The sequence below is a fragment of the Cyanistes caeruleus genome, chromosome 3 (genome assembly GCF_971803275.1).
Source record: "Cyanistes caeruleus chromosome 3, bCyaCae1.hap1.1, whole genome shotgun sequence".
Classification (NCBI taxonomy): Eukaryota; Metazoa; Chordata; class Aves; order Passeriformes; family Paridae; genus Cyanistes; species Cyanistes caeruleus.
Genome location: NC_141703.1, coordinates 41,001,872 through 41,007,871, shown reverse-complemented (window position 1 = coordinate 41,007,871; position 6,000 = coordinate 41,001,872). Strand labels below are relative to the sequence as shown.

Here is a 6,000-nt window from a genome sequence, read left to right as displayed (position 1 = left end):
AGGTATCAAAGCAAGGATCTAACATATATAATCCTCAAACAGAGTGCACGTCCACTTGAGAGGAGTCTGCACTCAGCTGCTCTGAGGAGCTTGTGTCTTGAGGTTCTTGGACATGGCCCATGGGCTGCCTGGTCTGCTTGGAGGAGATGCTGCCCCTGCACCTGCACTCTTTTGTAGCTTGGATTTGTAGGCTGTGTTTTCTAACACTTCTGGCACCCACTTGTCTTTCCAGATGCTCAGGCACTGGAAACATAGTAAATGCTGAATAACATCTGCTTCATCGGTATTAAATAAAAAAATGTTTTGACTTTATGGCTGCTGGGGGAATACAGTGTGATTTCAGGTAGGTACAGAAATACAGTGCAAAGCTTTGAATGGGCCAAGAAGTGTCTAAAGGGCACATTTGTATTCAACCCCAAGCACTCGGACCAGCTCTGTAAACGTCAGGTTCAGCTGGTGACAAAGGTTAGGACACTTCCCTTCTCTGAAAAGCAAACCGCATTTACTCAGTCTGTTCGTGGCGAGACTTGGCCAGTAGGCATCATGAAGCTAAATTTTACTAGCTTCACGAAGCAGCCCTCTTGAAGTAAGAGCCTGTGCAATCAAAGGAGAAGAGTGCCTTTCAAAGGCACTGAGCTTGCTCAGCTGCTCCTCAGAGCTTCTTTACCAGTGGGACGCCTCCCCAAGGATCATGTCCTGCACAAATCTATGGTTTCTCCAGACAACTGCTGTCTGTTGCATTTTTCTGGATTATTAAAACCCAAGGCAGCACTTTGCCAATAGCACTGAGAAACAGAAACAGCAAACAGTTGCTGCAATGCTGTGTTTCATATAATGGGTGTGAAATTTCCAAATAAAATTCTTCATCAGTCCTGAACTAATGTGAGTTTTTACATTCAAACAGTGAGAAAAGTTGATCAAAAAAGTTTTGCAGCTCTCAGGGAACCAGAGATACAGAATGCCCCTAAAATCATATAGTTCATAGGTAGCACTCTCAGCCAGTAGTGCAACTTGAAGAGGTTTTTCCCTCTGAAATACAAACATTTATGTGGTATTAAGATACCTGAAAGTGATTTAGTGATTCTGACATTGTGAGCTGAACTTCCCACAACAGAATTATAATTAAATACATTTAACTTTCACTCTGTGCTTAATCTGCATTTCTTGAAATTCATGTGGACCTATTTAACCTTCAGGGAACATTTATTCACTGAAGATGGCTATTCACTAACCAATCCCACTTCAGCTTAATACCTTACCTTTTGTGATACCTTCCAAAAACAAAATCCAGATGTAAAAGAGTATGCAGGTACCCTTCTAGCAGCACAAATCCTATATGAAAAAGCGTTTGAGCATCTCTATCACCTATCATTTAACCAAGATGCCTGTTTCAAAATTCAGGATGCCTACAGAAGATGGACAAACAGGCCTTGGGCACTCAAAGTGCATTGGGAGAGACAACTAGAGTTATGCACTAGAAATGCCCCTGGAATGCCTGTAATGCAGAGTGTAGGTCTGTTTAAGGCAGGGTTGTTTACAGTGCACTGCACTGCATTGTCATGGTTTCGTGAAGTGCAAACAGGGAATAAGGGTACCTACAGGAGCCACTGGTAGTCTATTTGCTTAGCTGCATAGGTAGAACTGATGTATCTTGTAGTTTAGGGAAAACAAATGTTCTTAGGAGGACAGAGAGAGACACAGATGTATATTTTGTTTACTGTTAGGGATATTAGTTTTAGCACATGTGTGTGTGTGTGTGTGTGTGTGTGTGTGTGTGTGTGTGGGCTTAGAGGATTAAGCATGATTGTGCATTGACAGTCAATACTATTTGCATTTTATCATGTGCAAATGATATTAACACAGAAGTTATGATGCAATGTGTGGCAAGTTTCATTATCCCTCATTAAAGCAGCTCTCTCTTGCAAGTGCAAATGGACTGGAAGGCTGACCTAAATGTAGAAGAAGCTGAATGCTGATCCTTATCTTAATGAACAAATACAATTAGCCAAGTGTAAGAGTGTCAGGTATTGAAATGATCCTCTATAGTATCTTCTTTCTTTTATTTCTCTGCCATGAGCATCTCCTGATGATATCATAGAAGCATCTCATCACAGCACCTGGCAAAAACTACCCGAGGGTCCATGGAGCATCATATCTGGTCAGTCAGTCCAGGCACAGGGTAACCAGCCATTTCTTCTGTGGCTGGACTTCCTCAGACATACGCTTAGACTTCCAGGACATCCTGGGGAAGGTTTCTATTTCATGCCTTTCAGCTTTCTTGACTGTCTCAAAGAGTGGACAAAGCATCAATCCCTTTTACCAGAGCTGGTGTCCCTTGCAATGGTTGTTCCACTGGCAATTTATGATAATGAAGATGTGAATGAGGGGTTTGCAGAGAACCTTTGCCATCCTTTGGGGAATTCTCTTGATAAAAGTGTGGTAACGACAGTGACATCCCTTCTTCATTTTGGTTGCTGATCTCCTTTGATTTGTAGTATCTACCACAAACAACCAAAAGATTTTCATCTTTCATGAAGACCCACTGATGAGCTGGCTTTCATTCCTCTGGAGTGAGGTTTCTGCCAAGAAAAAGAGGGGAAATAATGGAGCTTCATAGATGGAATACTTGAAAACAAAGTTACACACAATCATAGAACAGTTTGAGTTGTAAGTTACCATTAAAGCCCATCTAGTTCAACATCCCTGCAAGAAGTAGGGACATCTTCAACCAGATCAGGTTACTCAGAGCCCCATCCAACCTGGCCTTGAATGTTTCCACAGATGGGGTACTCACCACTACCCTCTCTGGGCAACCTGTTCCAGTGTTTCACCACTCTCATTGTAAAAAATTTATTCCTTCTGTCTAGTGTAAATCTACCCTGTTTCAATTTAAAACCATTACATCTTGTCATATCTCAATAGACCCTACCAAAATGTTTATCCCCATCTTTCTTACAAACCTTGCTGAAGTACCAAATGATCACAGGAAGCCCTCCCTGGGGCCTTCTCTTCTCCAAGTGTAAGAACCCAAACTTCTTCATAGAAGTGCTCCAGACCACTGATCATCTTCATGGCCTTCTTCTGGACTTACTTCAGCAGCTCCATGATCTTCTTATATTGGAGGCCCCAGAGATGTACTCCAGGTGGGGTCTCACCAAAGAGGACTAGAGGGAGACAATCTCTTCCTTCACCCTGCTGTCCATGCACCTTTGGATACAGCCCAGGCCTTCATGGCTGTGAGCACACATTGCCAGGACATGTCCAGCCTCTAACCCACCAGCACCCCCAAGTCCTTCTTTGCAGGGCTGCTCCCTATTTCTTCATCTTCCAGACTGCATTTATTCTGGGGGTCTGTCCTAAATCATCTCCCTGTTCTCCATGTGCCTTAGCACATCTAGGAGGATCTGCTACATGACTTTCCCAGGCACAGAGGCTGAGAGGTTGGTACTTCCCAGGCTGTTCCTTTCTACCCTTTTTAAAAATGCGTGCAGTATTTCCCTACTTCCAGTCCCAGGGGCTTCACCCAACTACCATCATTTTTCAAATATGGAAAGATATATGGATATATGAAGAGACACATGGATTTGTGTAATCCTACCACTGAGTACAAGTTATAAGAGTTGATGTTGCTCCAGACTTGACTCCATTGATTAATAGGCACCATGTGCAACACATTTATATTTTGGGACACAGGGACTTCTTCCTCCTTAGTTAGTGCAAGGGACATCTTGCTTCATCAGAGCAATGGAAACTTGAATCTTTGTGTGTTCCTGCATCAAAGAGACATCTGGGACTGTCTGGGCTTTTCCAGTCAAAGAGCTACATCAGAATTGATTGCCAAGACTATTTCAAATGAGTATTCACAGAGTGCAATGATTAAGACTACTTGTGGACATTCATTTCTAGTCTGAAGTCCTCTAAAATTTTCAAAGCAACAAAAATATTTTTACCTGCTTATGCAATTATATTGCAAGATTGTCCCTCTTGATCTAGCTTCTATCCCCAGTATTTTTTCAAAGAGGCAAGTAATTTCATCTGGATTTGACAAGCTGTAGAGAATTTAAGGTTAAATTTAGGAGAGGTTTGGTCACAGACTTTTAGATGACCTGGCCTCTGGCATCTCATGAGCCACACTCAGTATCCCTGCGTGGCTGACAGAATTTGGGTGCTTCAAGATTTGAACACAACAGAGCTGGCAGGACACAGTGGGACCTTCTTGAAGGGAGCATGCAGCTGCTTACATTGAGGCAACAGGAAAAGTGGAGGACAAGGGTGTATCTGCAATTCTCTCTTGCACTAAAAGCCCCTTGAGGCTGGAGTGAGGCAACCCTGTCTGCCTGGGATCCATTGTCTGGAATCTTCTCCTGGAGATTGGTACCTACGCCCTTTCTTTCAAAAGACTCCACACAGATCAGTCTTTTAAAACACAAAGCAGGAAGAAGAAAAGGTGGTGATAGCTTTTATTATATAATGCCTCGGTATTCAAAGTATATGCTGAGGAAGTGGAAGGCCCGGGTTCCTCTCCCGCCTCAGCCCGAGGGGCCCAAACCCACATCTCCCACATCCCATGAGAGTGCCCCAACAACCCGGCTGGAGGCTACCTTGGGCGGAGGAGCCTCCTCCACCCCTGCTTTGAAACAACCACACTCTGCAGCCAGGAATTTCAGACTCGGGAGGGCGGAGGGGGCTGCGAGGGAGAGCAAGGAGGGGAAACCTCGCTCTGAGGCCGCCACCAGGGAGCGGGGAGCCCCAGGCTGCCTCCTCACTGCCCTGGCTGCTGCCATCCCGGGAGGTTTACACTCTGACTGCGGGTTCTGGCACCCAAAGTCCTCCTCTCTCCTCGCCATCATGATTCTAGGAAAGGCTTTTAGCAAGGGGGCACTGCATCCTTGCCCCTGAGGGCACTTCCCTGGGAGGCAGCAGGCAGGGGTCTCCTTTGGCCCTGTCCTGCTTGCTCTAAGGGTTCTCACACCCCTTCTGGAGCAGTGGATCGGAGCTGGAGCTGCCACGGCGCTGCGTGGGGAGGTGCCAGGTGCAGCTACCAGGGCCCACCGAGCCCCTTCACAAGTGAAATCCTTGTTTTCTCCATGCCAGGGAGGCTCCAGTGGGCATGAGGCACTAAGCTGCAAGTTTTGGCAGCTCTGAGGACTCCAGGGAGGGTGGCTCTGGGCACCTGGGTGAGCTTCAAGATAAAGAATCAGGTGTTTCAAGGGTTTCCAGGCAACTACAGGGTTAAGAAGGTTAGGTTGTCTGTTTTCCAGACAAGCTGCCTAAACACATGGATTTCAACCCAGTTTATACCCTTTGGTTTTGATCTTACCTACAGCAGAGGAGGTTTCTTTCTTTCCAAGCAGGCACACTGGGTGGCAGATGGAATTAATGTCCCCTCCCTGATGCTAGACAATAAATCAGCTCCTCACTAAAATTTGGGATTAAGAGTTGTCCAGAGAAATCAAAGTGGGAAATCAAGCGCTTTCCTCAACTGCAAGGCAATGGATGAGAGAAGAGGGACACACTCATCTCACTCAGATATGATGATTTCATGTTAAAACTCTAGCATTGTTGATACTTCTTCCAGTCTAAGATTGACTTTCCCAGTTAAAAAATAGAAAAAAAAGTAAAAAAAAAAAAAAAAAAAAAAAAAAAAAAAAAAGTAAAAAAGGAATTATGCAAACAATTTAACAGCAGGGACCAGTCTTTCTTATGCTTCCCTCAGGATGGGCAAATGGGAGTCCTGAACAGCTACGAACAACAGTAGCCAGATTCAGTAAAAGGGCCAAAATATCCTGAGAGCTTGGCAGCCATCATGAGCCAAGAAGTCATGAAAAGGCAAATTCCACTTGGCAATATCTGATAGAAGTTTGCCTCAATATCAGTTGCAGGGAAAGGTTGAACTGATAATCACTTCTTTCGGAAAAAAAAAATGCAGCTGGAAGGAAAAGCAGATTTTCTGGTAAATCTGTGACAACAGCATCAGCAGCTCCAACTGGTTTGTTGCCC

General features: G+C 44.6%; 1 long non-coding RNA gene across 1 annotated transcript; it reads right to left on the bottom strand.

Moving 5' to 3' along the window:
* Nucleotides 1–289: 289 nt before the first annotated feature.
* LOC147654106 (uncharacterized) lies at nucleotides 290–5,015 on the bottom strand. Its single transcript, XR_015284458.1, has 2 exons — nucleotides 2,961–5,015; nucleotides 290–2,579 (listed from the first exon to the last, which is right to left on the bottom strand). It is a non-coding gene; the product is annotated as an uncharacterized LOC147654106 (long non-coding RNA).
* Nucleotides 5,016–6,000: the final 985 nt, after the last annotated feature.